The sequence below is a fragment of the Dendrobium catenatum genome, unplaced genomic scaffold (genome assembly GCF_001605985.2).
Source record: "Dendrobium catenatum unplaced genomic scaffold, ASM160598v2 fragScaff_scaffold_621, whole genome shotgun sequence".
Taxonomy (NCBI): domain Eukaryota; kingdom Viridiplantae; phylum Streptophyta; class Magnoliopsida; order Asparagales; family Orchidaceae; genus Dendrobium; species Dendrobium catenatum.
In genome coordinates this window covers 13,698,002-13,714,992 of record NW_021319083.1, presented here as the reverse complement: position 1 = coordinate 13,714,992, position 16,991 = coordinate 13,698,002, and positions in this window count along the sequence as shown.

The window sequence follows — 16,991 nt, the reverse complement described above, 5'->3', positions numbered from 1 at the left end:
ATCTATATCAGACAAAGAAGTTAGTTTCCAAACTTGGTTTGACATACATAAAGATAGATTGTTATGTCAATGGATGTATGTTATACTTTAAAGAAGATTTCTCAGAGATTGCATGCCGTTATTGCAATGCACCAAGATTTAAACCAAAATCTGGAAATAGAAGGAAGCCGAAGGACAGTAGGATATTCTACTTACTAATAATTCCTAGACTACAACGGCTATATGCATCCATGATATCTATTGCACATATGAGATGGCATAATGATCACATTCCGTAAGAATGTGTTATTACACATCCATCAGAAGCAGAGGTTTGGAGATACTTTTATCATACACATCCCACATTCACGATAGAACCAAGAAATGTAAGATTAGGCTTATGCGCAGATGGTTTTACTCCATTCAGTCAGTCTACTACACCGTACTCATGTTGGCCCGTGATACTCACTCCTTACAATCTTCCTCCAGAGTTGTGTATGACTACTCCTTATATGTTTCTAACACTTATCATTCTAGGGTCACATAATCTAAAAGTGAAGATTGACATATTCTTACAACTAATAATTAATGATTTAAGTTTATTATAGGAAGAGAGAGTAAGTACATATGATATCTCCACCAAACAGAACTTCTTACTGAGAGCAGCATTACTTTGGACAATTAATGACTTTCCTACATATGGTATGCTCTCAGGTTGGAACACTTCAAGTAAGTTAGGTTATCCATATTATATGAAACATACAAAATCATCACTTTAAAGTATGGTAGGAAGAACACTTGATTCGATTGTAATCGCATGTTTTTACCTTCAAGTCATCCTTTCAGGCGAATTAAAGATGCCTTTATTAAAAATAAAATGGTGATGTTTTAACTTCATCCTAGATTAAGTAGTGAAGAAATTTTTGAAAGAGTCAGGTTCATGCCCACCATAATGGATTCTCCAACATTAGCTGAGTTCAGATTGCCAGGATATGGTGTCAACCATAATTAGAACAAAAAAAGTATTTTTTGGTCGTTGCTATACTAAAGAACAAACCTGATTAGACATAATTTGGATGTTATGCATATAGAGAAAAATATTTTTGATAACATTTTCAATACAGTTATGGACATCAAAGATAAATCGAAAGATAATATAAAAGAAAGGATTGACTTAAAGGAGATTTGTAGGAGGAAAGCATTAGAATTGAAGGATAATGGAGGTGACAAATTTTTCAAACAAAAAGATCCATTCACATTAACTTTAGAGAAAAAATAAGCAATTTGTGAATGGGTGAAGACCCTACGAGTACCTGATGGATATTCTTCCAATCTAAGCAGGTGTGTTGACATAAGATCAGGGAGATTATTCATATTAAAAGTCATGATTGTCACATTTTCATGCAATGTCTACTACCAACTGCTTTTAGATATCTATTAGATCAAATTTTAAAGCCCTTGATCGAGCTAAGTATATTCTTCAAAGATTTATGCTCTTCTAAACTAAATATAGAGAACTTGATTCTTATAGAGCAACAAATTCTTTTCATTATGTATTAACTTGAGAAAATATTTTCTCCAAAATTTTTTAACTCTACGGAGCATCTACCAGTACATTTAGCATATGAGGCTATGGTCGGTGTACTTGTTTAGTATCGACGGATGTATCCTTTTGAGAGATATTAAATAAACTTAAGAAGATCGTTAATAATAAAGTACGATCCGAAGGCTCTAGCTATGAAACATATTTAACATACGAGACAACTCAGTTTTACTCGTATTACTTTAAAATAATATCTCAATCAGGTGAAAGTACAACACCTTAAAATATTGGTAAATCCTCTAATATATCTGTATTTGATGAAAGTGATGAACCTGTAGACGCTAGCACCATGCGCCATTTGACCGATAAAGAGATGATAGTTATCACATTATATATCTTGCTTAACTGTGATGAAGTTGAGCTGTATCCCGAGTAAGTATGAGTTAATTTATTTATTTTTTCATTATTCTTATAAACTTTGTTCTAAACATAAAAGTTTGTAGGAGGTTCATTGATGGTTTAAGTACATCAGAAGAAGGAGAAGTCCAGAAGATAGTGGGGAAAGAATTCACTGTTTGGTTTAAAAATATGATATATTTTGAATAATTAGTATTAATTAGTTAGTATTTCATGCAATTAATATTAATAATAATGACATCCTGTTCATTTAAAGGAATACACTGAAGATAGTGATTCGCAGTATCAAGGGATATTTGAGTTAGCTTGGGGACCAAATAGATTAGTTAAACGTTATCAAATATTTTTTGTCATCGTTATAAATTCCAAATAAAAAATTTGTGTGAAAGTAGAAAGACAGAAAATTCTGGCATAAGTGTAAGAGAGAACACCCATATAGGGGATGATTCTGAATACTACTGGGTATTACAAGAAATATTAGAGGTGGAATATCCTGATCATAGGAATATTATGTTTCTCTTCAATTATGAATGGTTTGATCCAGTACAAAATAGAGGCACAGGCGTACATCCAATTTACATTATAACAAAAGTAAAGTGGGGTAGGAGATATGCAAAGTTTGACCCATTCATCATTACTAGTCAGGCAACTCAAGTCTATTATGCTAATTATCTAATCAGAATACGAGGCACATAGGATTGGCTGGTAGTTATGAAGATAAAATCAAGGGGAGTAATTGAGAAAACCACTTCAATACCATCAACACATCAAGAAGAGTTTATGTCAAATTTAAAAAATCTTCCAATCAATGTGGATGACCAAATTTGAATCAGTTAGAGGAAGTATATTTAACTATAGAGGAAAGTAATGATGAATCTGATAGTGCTGGAAATGTATTATCATATGAAAGTGAATCAACAAATAATGAGTTAACATAAGGTAAATTAAAATTTTTTGCTACTTCACTGTATTTATTTTATTGTTATTGTAGTGCATTTTATTTTATTGTTACTACTGCGTTATTTTATATTATATTTTTGTTATAACTTATATTTTTAATATTTCTTTTTTTTTTTTTGCAAATGGTTTCAGGTGAAGAGCCTAACAGAGGATTGATCAAAAATATTTTTAATAGGCACACCAAGAAGATCGCTACAGGTGGACCACCTAGGCCAGTACGTACTGAAGGGACCACTTCATCTCAGCCTACTACACAGTCTCAGCATGCTACATAGTCTCAGCCTACCACTCAGCCTTTACCCACTCTTAGATCCAGTAGCCCACAATTCTACTCAGCAGACCCTTGATTTCCTTCACCATATCCCATGCAGAGTACTCCTTTATACCCATACTACCCACCCCCACCTTATGCTAGTACCCCTCCTACTTATCCATATCCACCATATGTTCATACTATCCCCCACCACCCCCTCAGCCTATTACAGGTGGACCTTTGACACCAACTGCACCAGAACAGGCGACAGATGGTCCAATGTTGATAGCACCTGAGGGTAACACATACGTACATTCTCTTTTATTTAAGCTAACGAACATATTTATTTTAAATTATATATTTGTCTCACATAACCTTATTTTTGTAGGTTATACCCATCAAAATAATTGACACATAAAATACGGGACATCATACGAAATAAGTTTGATGCTCCTTATGTTTCTTGGAAGGAAGTCCCGAAAGAAGTCTGGGAAATGTGGTTTAGAGAGTTTGAGGTATTTTTATGTTTTATTTTTTATGTTATGTCTAATTGAATGGTTTTGTTCTTTTTTACTTAAGCTAACAAATATATATATATATATTCTATATTATATGTATTTGAATGTAGAAAGATTTTTATTGGTTGCCCCAACATAATAACAAAATTAGAAAGAATTTTGAGAAGCGTGGGTTCACTCGGATGCGCGACATATTCACAGACATTAAAAAGTCTGGCGAGCGACCATTGTGGATTGGAGAGACTATATGGGCTGAGTTGAACACTACTTAGGGCAGCATAGAGTATAGCAGGAGGAGGGATCAAAATTGACAGAACAGAGCTTATGATGTTGGGGGCTTGGGCAGTTCCCTTCATACTGGCGGCTCCGTTCCACATACTGAGCACAAGCGATGTTTGGTAATGAATTTTAAAAGTTTTTTTTTAAATTTTTCTTTAATAAAAATATTAATAGAATTCTCTTACAGAAAGAGATGCTGGGTAGAGAACCAACTCCTGTGGAATTGTATAGTCACACTTATAAGCGATAGGAGGATCAAAAATGGATTGATGAGCGAGCAAGAAAAGCCTATGTAAGTATATGTGTTTAATAGTTTTTATTTTTAGTTTAATTATATATATTTATATTCTACTTTCACAGGAGTATACACGGCTTCAAGAGAGTCAGGCTGCATCACGTGAGGGTTCTTCTGGTGGCTCTGTATTCTACGTACCGCATGTGGAGTATTCGTAGTACCGCATTTAGTTGCAAACCGTTGGAGGAATGTAACATTGCAAATTTTATGGTTTAGGTTTGCAAGCTCAGGCATACGAGGGGATGACCTCTACTGGATCCAGCTGCGTAGCTAATTCACATGAGTCCTTACATACTCAATAAATAACTGCCCTTCATGTGGAGCTAGAACAATTAAGGAAATCACAAGCTGATTGACAAGTTCAGTTGCAAGCACAAATTCAAATACAGATGCAGGAGCAACACAATTAGTTGTTGGATGAAATGCATAAAATGATGGAGTAGTTAAGTGGAAAAGAGATAGCTCCAGCTGAGGATGAGTCAACGGATTCAGAGTAGTTTAGTTTTGTCATATGAACTGTTTACTTTTTTGAATTTGTGTTATTAAATAATCTGTGATGTTTTTAATATTAGTTGGTTGATGTTATTAAATAATCTGTGTTAATGGACATTTATGTTTTTAAGTATATGTTGAAGTTCTTGAGATCTGTGATGTGTAGATCTATGTTGTGGAACTGTTGTTGTATGTATTTGTATATGTTTGCATGTGTGGAAATCCATTTGTTGGCTGGGAAGTCAATTTTTTTTGTTATTGCTACAGGTTTTCGGCGGATTTGGCATCGGAAACGTCGGAAACGACGATACAACGAATTGATGGTTTATTACCGGCATTTTATTTCCGTCAGAAGTACCGGTGGAAATGGCGCCGGAAACAAGTCGTAGCTTTTAGTTACGGCACCGCTTACGGTGTTTTATCCGTCGGCATTTCCGGCACAGAAAGGCGCAGAAAGAAGTCGTGCCTTTAGTTACGGCACACCTTGCGGCGTTTTATCCGCCGGCGTTTTCGGCGGATAGATGCGTCGTAAATTCCGGCATAGATAACGCCGGAATAATATGGAAAAAGACGCCGTTTTTTTTAACACATTTTGCCCCGGTAATGCGTCGGAACGTGCGCCGGAAAGATTTCCGATGTCTAATATATGTCGGAAGATTTTTTTCGACGCGCACGAAACCGGCGTATTAAATTCCGACGAAAAGGCGTCGGAAACCAAATATTTCCGTCGTATTTTACGGTTTACCGGCGGATTTTGTCCGCCGGTAATAACAGGTTTTCCTGTAGTGTTATACTTATCAATCTAATTTAATCTTTTTTAAGATATGCTTTATCTACTTAATGGTATTTATGTCACCATTGAAAGAAATTTGGTGTAAGAGCTACCACATGTGTGTTTTTTGTTTTTTTTTAAACTTCTTATTTTAAATTATTTCGATGAATTGTAACATTGAATGCCTTAAAAGTTCGGAGATTGAGCACTATATGATTAAAGAATACAATTATATTCATCTTGGTGATTAATAAAGTTATCTAATGTACTATTAATAGTTGCTCCATATATTTAATTCTTTGAATGAGCACTACATATAGTTAATGATTGTGTGCATTGAATATGTAAAATGTTCTTTATAGATAAAATTTAAGGCTTTCCACTAACCTACCTAGGAATGAAAATATTTATGACTAAAAACTCATAATAAAATTCAACCAATAAAACTCAGAAAAAAGGGATATCTCACAACTTAGATCACTTCGTAATGACATTTTAAACTTTAGTTACCAATAATAGTTTCTCAAATTATTTAATCGTTAATGATTGTGTGCTAAGATTATATAAAATGTTTTTTCATAAATAAAATCTAAAGCTTTCCACTACCATAAGTTGTAAAAAAGAAGAAGGATTGATGCTTGGATGAATGTCAAAGATTACATGGTATTTCCGTATTTATGATTGCTTCAATGAAATCATTTTAAGATACTTTTTGCATAATTAAAAATAATAGTATCATTATAAGAAAATTATTTTAAATGTAAACAAAAAATAATTTTTTGTTGTTTTTATGTACCACGTAAAAGGACTTTACACATTTTATTGCGTAGGATGTTTTCTCTCCCTATTATAATATATGATGCAAATGAATTTTTTATTAATCAAATGGTGAATTTCCATTCGACTTTTATTATTACTATTATTATTTAAAAAAAGAAAAGAAAATGTACTTTACATATTTTATAATATATGATGCATCCATTAATCATAAAAGCAAATATAGAGAAAGGCCTAAAAGAGACCAACGAAGGAAAAATGATAGATAACATGACAATCTGAAAAAAAAAATGCACAATGACAAAATAGAAATATGAAGTCCAAGAAGCCAGCCAGACTCTAGAGCGCCACCCAGGTTCTAGGCAAAGACCATTCATTAGCGGCCAAAGAAAACCCGCAACACAAAATCCCAAGCATTACCGAAGAGAACATCCACCAAGGTTGTCATATCAAGCCCATGCCATCCAGGGGGCGAACAATGAAACTATCTCAACATAGTTTGACATCCCAACTAAACAACGACACATGAAACAAGTAGGCAAAATCCAAAGTCAAAAGCTGCAAGCCAACCAAACAACCAACTAGCAACACAAACAGTAAGCCCGCATAGGATCCCAACAAACCACCTTCGTACAACCATTATCAATAATATACAAAATTAAAAAAAACCATCAGTGTTTATATATGTCCATAGGTCTGATGCAACACAAACTCTGCTAGTACACTTAGATAACTAGGACTGAATATGAGAAAGTTCTTCGGTGAATAATTTCTTGTAGTATTCCTAAAATAGTCGCACATCCCAATAAAGATAGGTTAAAAGTGCTCGAACACCACCCATTTGACACATTGGAAAGGAAAATCATACATAATGATAGGTTAAAAGTGCTTATTAGGGTTTTCCTTTTTCATTTTTGAAATAAAATATTTATAATATTATTGATTGCAAGAAAAGCTTAGAATAAGACCTTAAAATTATGATATGATAGAGACTATGAAATCATGATGATTCAAGTGTGATGTAAGAAAAGCCTAAAGCTTTCAAATAAAAAAATAAAAAGAAAATTGTTGTTGGTGATGATTGCAATTGCAAGGGAAAAGATGGGGAACATGAGTTCAATCAAATCAAAGGCAAAGGTTTGCCAAATTAGCGTCTAAGTGCTTTTTCAAATATGAATAAGAGGCGTGCTTTCCATTTGCCAAAGCATCAATCTTCTTTTTGGACTAAATGGAGATAGTGTTTTCTCAAGAGCATGACATCGTCAACATTTTCATTAGTGGCCGAATGTTCGGATGATTAGTAGATCTGTCTGATATGCATAAAATAAAAAACTTATTGGATAGACTTCTTCACTTTAAATAAATAAATTTACCTTGCAGATGACTTGATGAAATTATCTCTCTCTCTCTCTCTCTCTCTCTCTCTCTCTCTCTCTCTCTCTCTCTATTGGCGATAATCTCCTTAGTAAACTTGTTAGCTGTAATCGTAAAAACTATTAAGCATACATACTTGGCACTATTACATGTGGAGGTGACTACTTGGTCCATAAATATTTTTCTTTTCTTCACTCATATATAAGAGAAGTACGAAGGACAAATAAATTCAAGCTAGAAAACAAAAATTAAAACAAACCAAAAATTATTTTCAAAAAAATTAATTCCTTTAATTTTAGTATACTAGTTTATAAATTAAAAAAATATGTTATTTATTTATAAAAATGTCCTTAAAAACAATTTTTGGAAATAAATTAATTTTTTTACCATTACTCCATGGAATAGTCATTAAAAATATTACATGGAAATTGACATGGTTTGCAGGCCCTTGTAAAATTGTATGGATCTATGCAATTATATAAAACCACGTGATAAGCATGAAAGCTCAAAAAGTAATTATAATCTTATTATTAAAATTAATGCAAGAAAAAAAGAGAAACAATATGCTTATAATAATATAAGTAAATCTATAAATTAATGTATGCTATCTATATCGGTCACCTATATCAATTCATAAGTTATGTTACATATCCCATATTGTTATGTCAATTAACCAATCATTATATCTTTATCATTCAATCATGTCAATCAATCCTTTATGTCAGTCCATCAATTATAACAATTGTATCAGTACACATATTTCATAACAATAATCAATAACAGAAGTCATTGTATCGGTATCAGTACCTATATGGTATCAATATACAGTAATAAGTATCCATATTCAATAATCAATAACAATAATCAATACCAATATTCTTTAATTAGTATCAATAACATACAATAATCGATATCTCTATATCAAATATTCAATTGAGGGTATCTTGATCTTACTTTAGCCCTTAGGACTCCTAATTAGTTGACCCTTATGACTCCCAGTCAGTGTAATATTTATAACTTCCCTTGAAACATGTAAATCAGTTACCCTGACTACTTATAACTCCTAATCATCCTCCAACTCATTAGGACCCCGATCAATGAATCAGTGAATTTTAAGGTTATCACATGGGGGTTATAATTTCATATATCTCATATTAATAAGTATATCCTTCCAGCTAGATTAGTGTCACATTCCAGTGCATATCAATTCTCTCAATCATTTCAGCATATATTATATTTTCATATTATCATATCAATTCACTGTACATCACTTTCAACCCATTTTTAGTATACATTTTATTTACTCATCTCACAAAAATATTAATATACATATTTCTAACTAGTGAAAATTTGATAAAATCAAATCATATTATTTAGAATGATTAAATTTATAGCTCATCAAAAAATTAAATGGTGTAAGCTTACAAAATTAGGAGATAATTCATTTTTGGCGAATTTAGGAGAGATAAAAACCTTATAAATAAAAGTTATCAAAAATAAAAGTAAGATACTAATTATTTACTATGAGTAGAATAGTTTCCCTTACAAAAATATGGACAAAAAAGCCTTGAAGATCCTCTTTTTTCTATCCTTTCTCCTCTTTTCTTCCCCTCTTCTCTTCTTCCTCTTTTTGTTTCTTCGCGAGCAAGATAGCACTAAATGGAGGGAAGGAGAGGGAATGACCACGATATTTATAATTTAATATATGTAAAAATATATCTTAGTGCAAATTGTCGGAGCACCACCATCAGTGCTACAATGCTACAAATTGAATCAGGAATTGCTATAGAATAGAGACTACATTGTCATGTTAATTTTAGGTACCACCTCCCTCAAGGGCATAGCACCGCAACACTCAAGTTCATACAAAAATTTTAGATTTTTCATTTTGTAATACTTTTCATATTTTCAGATTTTATAAGATCTCCATAAAGCCTTTACGGCCTTCACAAACTTTCTTAGGTACCCGCAAACTAGAATATGAGAATTACTAATTAATTAAAATCAATCTATTTGAGGGTTACCTTAATGTCATGAATACTTTTATTATGTTAAAATATTATATATTAATTGTGTATATTTAAAAATATTAATAGATCCAACACATAAAATACAACCTATCATAAATTTGCTAAAGCTTAGACTAAATCAAGAATATGATCAATCTCTTATACCAAGCTTTAGGAACTCGCTTTAATCCATAAAGTTCCATCTTAAATTTAATTACATACATTGGATATAAATATCTTGTTATATATCCTTGTTTAGAAGTGTTAATTTTACATCCAAGCAAGTGCTAATATTAACATAATGGCTTCTAGCTAGTTATTGAAGCTTATGGCTCATCAAAATTAATCCCTTAAATCTGACAGTACTCTTGGGCTGCAAGTTGGGGAGAGGACGGGGTCGGCGGACTTTCAAAAAGAAAATATAGCATAAAAACACTCAAAGAACTACAATAACAAAATCGGATAAAATATTCTTCTTTAGCATGGGTTCATTAAGGGCTAAAATTTTGAATTTTGGATTATTGAATTTTATTTTACATCTAAATTTGATGTGATATGATTTAAGTGCATAATCGTTAAGTTGTTGTTTAATCTAAAATATATATACAAAACAACTACTTACCGTGGCATGCTCTAACTCTATATTGGAAAGATAAATCTAAAATTTCTTATTATAAGCCAAGATATGAGCGAATTCCCTAAGATTTGACAAGTATTAGAAGTTCTCTTCAAAACAATTTTGCATCCTGCATAGTCAATGCCACATTTCACTCACTTACATATCTAGATAATCCTTTTTTATTTTCGAATCCAGTTTACAATTTTAGTAAATCCGTTCCATATATTACTCTTAGTAGTTAATTATAATTCCTAAAAAACAGAAAAAAATTAAAATAAAAAAAATAGATAAAAAAATATTTTTTTTTTGCCAAAAACAGATGAAGCATGTGTGTGAATATAAATGCCATATGGTTGACAAAGTATTTAGCAATTTCCAAAAAAATAGTTGAAGCATGTTCTTAACAATAAACTAGGTTTAATAACATTATAACGACAATTACATCAAGAACATATGAAGCATTCTAAGCAGGTACAATAATATAATCTAAGAAGAACTCTATAGAAATTTTGTTTGTAGAAGCATTGTCCAATGTGATACTAAAAAGTTTAGAATCTATTTTCCATTCAAGAAAAAGTGTTTGCAATTTCTCGAATAGTACTATACCATTATGAGGGGCCGGTATGAAAGAAAAACTAATGATCTTTTTATGTAAGTGTCAATCATTATCAATAAAATATATAATTAAGCAAATAAATCCATCAGTGTTTATAGATATTCATAGGTCTGATACTCTGATGTAACGCAAACTCTGTTAGTGCACATAGATAACTGTGACAAAATATGAGATTGTTCTTTGGTGAATAATTTCTTGCAATCATTCCTTAAAAATAGTCGCACATCCTGATCAAGATAGGGCAAAAGTGCTTGAACACTCACCCATTTAACACGTTATAAGGGAAAATCATGTATATTGATGCAAGAAGTAAAAAAATCATGAAATTTCGTCGAGTCAATGTTGTTTGTTTGAAAAGGAGCTTTGCTTTGGAGAAGGATACAAAGTAAACTAGATTTAAATTTCTTTGGGAAAAGTTTTATTTGTGGAATATCAATTTTAAAGCCAAAAACGTCATTATGAATGATATATCACCTCAGGAGGTGAGAATATTTTTCCCCAATGGGTTCAAATAACAAAACCACATGTTCATCTTGATTATAATAGTCAAATTGAAGGAAGAACTACATATGACACCGAAACATCCAAATGGCATTCAATCGAGTTTTTGGCTATAATAATCTTGATGAAGTATCATTAATTTCATATTTAAAGGAATGTAAATAAATTATATATCTTTCTGGGGAAAGGAAACATTACTTATTATCCATAGTTTGAATACAACGATAATGATCGTCATTGATTTCTATTTTCCCAAAAGAATTAATTAAAATTTTAAAATTGGTCTGTGGTCTATAAATCTCCTACAAGCACAAACTCTAATAGTTAATTACATCATAAGAAATTTGAGTTTCATACGAAAACTCTCAATTAAATAATGACAGAGATTTTATTTAGAATTCTCAAGGATTGATGTCAAAGGAATGATGTTTGAACTTCAATTTGGATTGGATCAAAATTGAGCACTTATTTATAAAAGCCAAATAGGAGGAAGTAAGAGGAACTTTAGGATTCTAAAATGATTAAAAAATGCTTCAATCTACCCTATGTGTTGGGCTCTAAATTTTGGTTTGAATATAAATTTTGATTCAAATTAATAATTTATTAGAATGGTGGGATTACATTTCTAAAGGTGGGATTTTATGATTTTTAGTCCACCCTAGATCCTAAATCTATTTTAGGTATTAAACAATAATGACCCAAACATAGCTAATATAGTTCAAATCTGGACTTACCTTATCCTAGATGTGAGAGCCATCCAAACACCTAAGTGCTTTAAAATCACATGTTAAAACTTTTATGAAAGATTGGTGGGTTGATGTTTAAGTTTTTAGGAATTAGGACCGACGTCTAAAGCAGATCCTAATTGGTCCCTTGACTTATGTAAGGTGATTATGCTTTAATTGCAATTAAAATTTTTTTGACTCTTTATTTACTTTCTAATGCAATATATGCTAATTGACCATTTATAAAAAACCACTATGAAGCAATTTTAAAATCAAGCTTAAAATATTTTTTTCACTAGAGACTACATAACATCCCTTGATAGAACTACTCCCTAATAGGTCAGGTGGTCTATAAAATTCTGCAGGAAGGGAGGTGCCTACAAGGTAGAAAAGATTTAATATGATGCGAGCAAACTCTCGGGTTGATTTTGAGCTTACTTCCAACAATTGATTAAGTTTTTATATGAGCATGATATTTTTTTATTTAGTTTGAGTAAACAAAATTTAACATTCCTTCATGAGCCCCGAGGATTTCCAAGCCAAATCAAAATTAACATATAAGTAAGAAACTTTAAAAATCAGGTAATTTCAAAAGTGCAATCAACGTAAACAAATCAATAAATCAACATCAAATAAATTTAAAGTTCATGTGGCAAGTGCCACTTAATTACAACCCAGGGTCTGTAGAAATTAAAAGTGATTGGGTACTACTGACAAAAACTTGGATTCTAATCCTAGGAATGACACACGTGATTTTGAGAATGGGATATTATATGTCTTCACTTCTTTGTCTCCTTTCCTTCTACAAGCTCCTTGGATTTGTCGAGTCCAAATATTGAAATGAAATGAACTCCTCCCTGAAGCATTTTTTTCTCATTGGGTTTTCAAATCATCATATATTGAATCTCCAAATGAAGAGGAACTCTCTCCTAAGGGATGTTCCCTTTTCTTTGTATTTTAAGACGGATGGTTGATATTCCACCTCAAAATTGACTTTCACAACACTTATAAATTAAAATACATGTAGAAATCAAGCAAGGACTTTACATAACCTACAAGTTTATCCTAAGTAATTATAATTAAAATTAACATCACAAGTAGATATATCATTGAAATTTCTAATATTAAAATGCAATTATACTTGGTCATGCACTTTTAATTTCAAGGGGGATTAGTATTTTTTAGCACATGTAAAAAATATTTCAATTAAATTTAAATTTCCCCCCTTAATTTAGCCCTACATGAGTATGACCACTTGTAAAAAAGTTTATGAGCATCCAGATTATTCTTAACCTAGGAGTAATCTAATGCCCATCACATAAATATATAGATTGCATAAGTAAATTAACACATCATAAAGCATCACATCAATCAATCAATTTTAACCTGTATGTCTTGGATGTTCTCACTAGACATTTGTAAGAGGATGTACCTTGGTGTATGCTTTTTGCTGATGATATTCTTCTTGTTGATAAGACTAGAGAGGGAGTTGAAGGTAAACTTGAATTATGGAGGTCAACCTTAGAGTCTAAAGGTTTTCGCTTGAGTAGATCTAAAACGGAATATATGGAGTGTAATTTTAGTAGTAATAGACCTACTGAAGGGATTGTGACTTTGGGCGATCAAGTCATTAATAAGAGTACACGTTTTAGATATCTTGGATCAATTGTTCAAAGTGATGGTGAAATAGATGGGGATATTATCAGCAGAATTCAAGTTGGATGGTTGAAGTGGAGGAATGCATCGGGCTTGTTATGTGATAGAAATGTACCCCTCAAACTTAAAGGAAAATTCTATAAGATGGTAGTGAGGCCTGCAATGCTTTATGGTGCCGAATGTTGGCCATTAAAAGAGAAGCATAATACTAAGTTAAGTGTGGCAGAGATGAGAATGCTCAGGTGGATGAGTGGATTTACCCTTAGAGATAGGATACGAAATGAGCATATACGTGAAAAGGTTGGAGTAGCTCCAGTAGAAGATAAAATTAGAGAGAGTCGCCTTAGATGGTTTGGTCACATAAAATAAGCTAATAGCATCGAGGCACGAGTTATCTAGTAGTAACCAATATTATTTAATTAATTTAATTTGTTAAAATTAAAGGGTGGTTAATAATTTTAAGTTTATTGGTTGGTCGTTGATTTGAATCATTAAGTTAGTTCATTTTGTTTTCCATTAACCAGTTCATGGCGTTGTCACAGTTGGTTTGAGGAACCAAGCCTCCTTATGCAACGCAGCTCATGATAGCCCATCCTAAAAACCATATTAATGTAGTTGAATTTAAGATTTAAATTTGGTTAGGTAATTACTAATCAATTTATTTTAAAATTTTGCACTCCATTGAATCCATTCGTGATGTTGTCATAATGGGCTCGAGGAATCAATCCTCTTTAGTACACGTAGCCTTACAGCTCAAGATAGTTAATCATAAAAACTTCATCTATGGAATGTTTGTTGTGTATTTGGGGTTTGGTTATCTAATTTTATTGATTAAATTGATGTTTTCTAGAATTTGATCATTTAATGAATTTTTTAAATCATTAAATTAATGGGTCTAAATTTGAGTTTTTAATCAAAGTTAAGTTCTGGAGTTTTACTATTTTTCATAAATACTAGACCCTAAGGTGAGTAATTAGATACTAAATTTTCCATATTTGGATTTTCTAAATTAAGTTATGATTTTTTGATGTTCTGACGTGTTTTTAAACTATAATTGACCAAAAAGTTAATATTTTGACTTTGAATGATTTCTAGAGGTTTGACATTTTTAATAAATACTAGACTTTTAATGGAGTCTAATGCCTTTTATTTTGTTCAATTTTTGAATTTTTTGGAATTAATTATAAATTTTTAAAGTTTGAATATTTAATTGAATTATTTAAATATTTAATCAAGGGGGTTTAATGATTTTGGTCTGAACTCATTCCCAAAGATCAATGATGGCTCATGGGAGTGTTCTCAAGTGTTTGAGATTTATTTGGAATTTTAATAATTTTTAAATATTTAATTTAATTAAATATTTTTTTTCTTTAAAAATAAATAAACTTAAATTTATGGTCCAATTATGGGGGTTTTAATTTTCTTAAGTTTAAGGTTTAATTTCAAAGAGTTTGATATATTATTGGATTTTTTATTTAATTTGAATTAATTATAATTTTTCAAAGTTTTATGCTTAATTAAAGGGTTGACCTTTAACTTAATTAAATTTCTGAGTTAATGGGCTCTAAATCCAATAAAACTTGAACCTATAGTGTATGATGCCACTAAGTTAAAATGTCTTGAGTTTCACCCTAGTGGGTGTGTGTGTGTGTGAATCCTATATTTTATTTATGTTCACTAACACTTGCCTTTAATTATTGTCCTTAATGTCACTAGGTTGTATGGCTTTGCAATCAAGTTTACTAAGACTTGATATATACATATAGGCAATCAAATAATAGAAATCATGACAAAAACATAGTGTCTTAATACTATATGAAATGATCTATAATGAATTATTAAAGTCATAGGTCACAAAGTGACCTATGAACTTACAAATTTAACTACATAGAAAAATATGCATTAAACTGGATTAAAATCATTGGATGATGGAAGGGACATACCCAAATGAATTTATATCCAATAAAAGGTTATTATTATTCATAATTTGAGAGTTATATACAAAAATCCTTATACTATTAAAAGTAATTTTTCCTCAAACAATACATGATCATAACTCAAATTTACTTTTAAATGAAAGATAGCCCTAAACTAATTCCATAGAGTCCTAACATGCATGTATGAAAATTGAATTAAATTAGTTATGAATTTTCCAAAAATCTAGGTCAGACATTGACTTAAATTTTTGTTAACTCAAAAACTAATCAGTTTTGCATCAATTATATCTTAAAAAATTAAGGGAGGTCAGGGATATACCCTAGTTTACTCCTATAATTGTTCAATTACACTGAACAAGTATTTTTCTACTAATAAATGAAAATAGGATTTTTATATAAATTGAATAATTTAAAATATATGCATGAAATGAAATTGAAATTATTTTTAAAATATAGGGCTACTCATGCTGAATCCATAGAGCCCAAGAACCTTAAAAATGGTTAAGAAATAAAGAAGATTTGATTTTTTAAAGATTTAATATATTTGTATATTTAAATGAAAAACTTATTTCTCTAATTTACAAAGTGGCGTTGACAGGGCACGCACTTTCTATATGATGGAAGTTTATCTCAAAAGAGATATGTATATCTCGCCATTCTAAGGGGTCATACCATATCATATATCTAATGTAATCATAAGCATCCATAGAAAATAAAACAAACAAATGATCATGATTCTATCTTCTACCTTCAGCTATCATAATATTTATGTTGTATGCACGATAGGATGGACCAAATGGTTTGAGAACTTTGACAGGAGTTAACTAAGGTCTAAGATGGAGTGAGGGATATTTTTTAAAGCTATTGATGCAATTTTGGAAGTTTATTTAAAAACTTAGCTGATAACATAGGGTTTGGAATATACCTATCTACATATGATCTTTATAGATGTAGAAAGGCTTTTCTTCCTCATTGAAAGGTCCACTATGACTTCTTAGAAGGATCAAAACTCTAAGGATGACTTGATGACAAATTCGACTGCTTGGGATAGACGATGTCTTGGTCCTTCATCAACCTCACTTCTACTAGCTTCCAAACATTTAGAAATCACCAGGGAAATGTGAATTAGACTCTACGAAAGCAAAATGAAATGCTTGTGCATTAGAGAGTGAGTGAGCTGGGAATTAGGTTAGAATGAATGGAATCCATCATTTGGCCCTATTCCAAGTGTTAAAGTTTAAGGGGATGGCAAGGATGATTTAGAGAAGT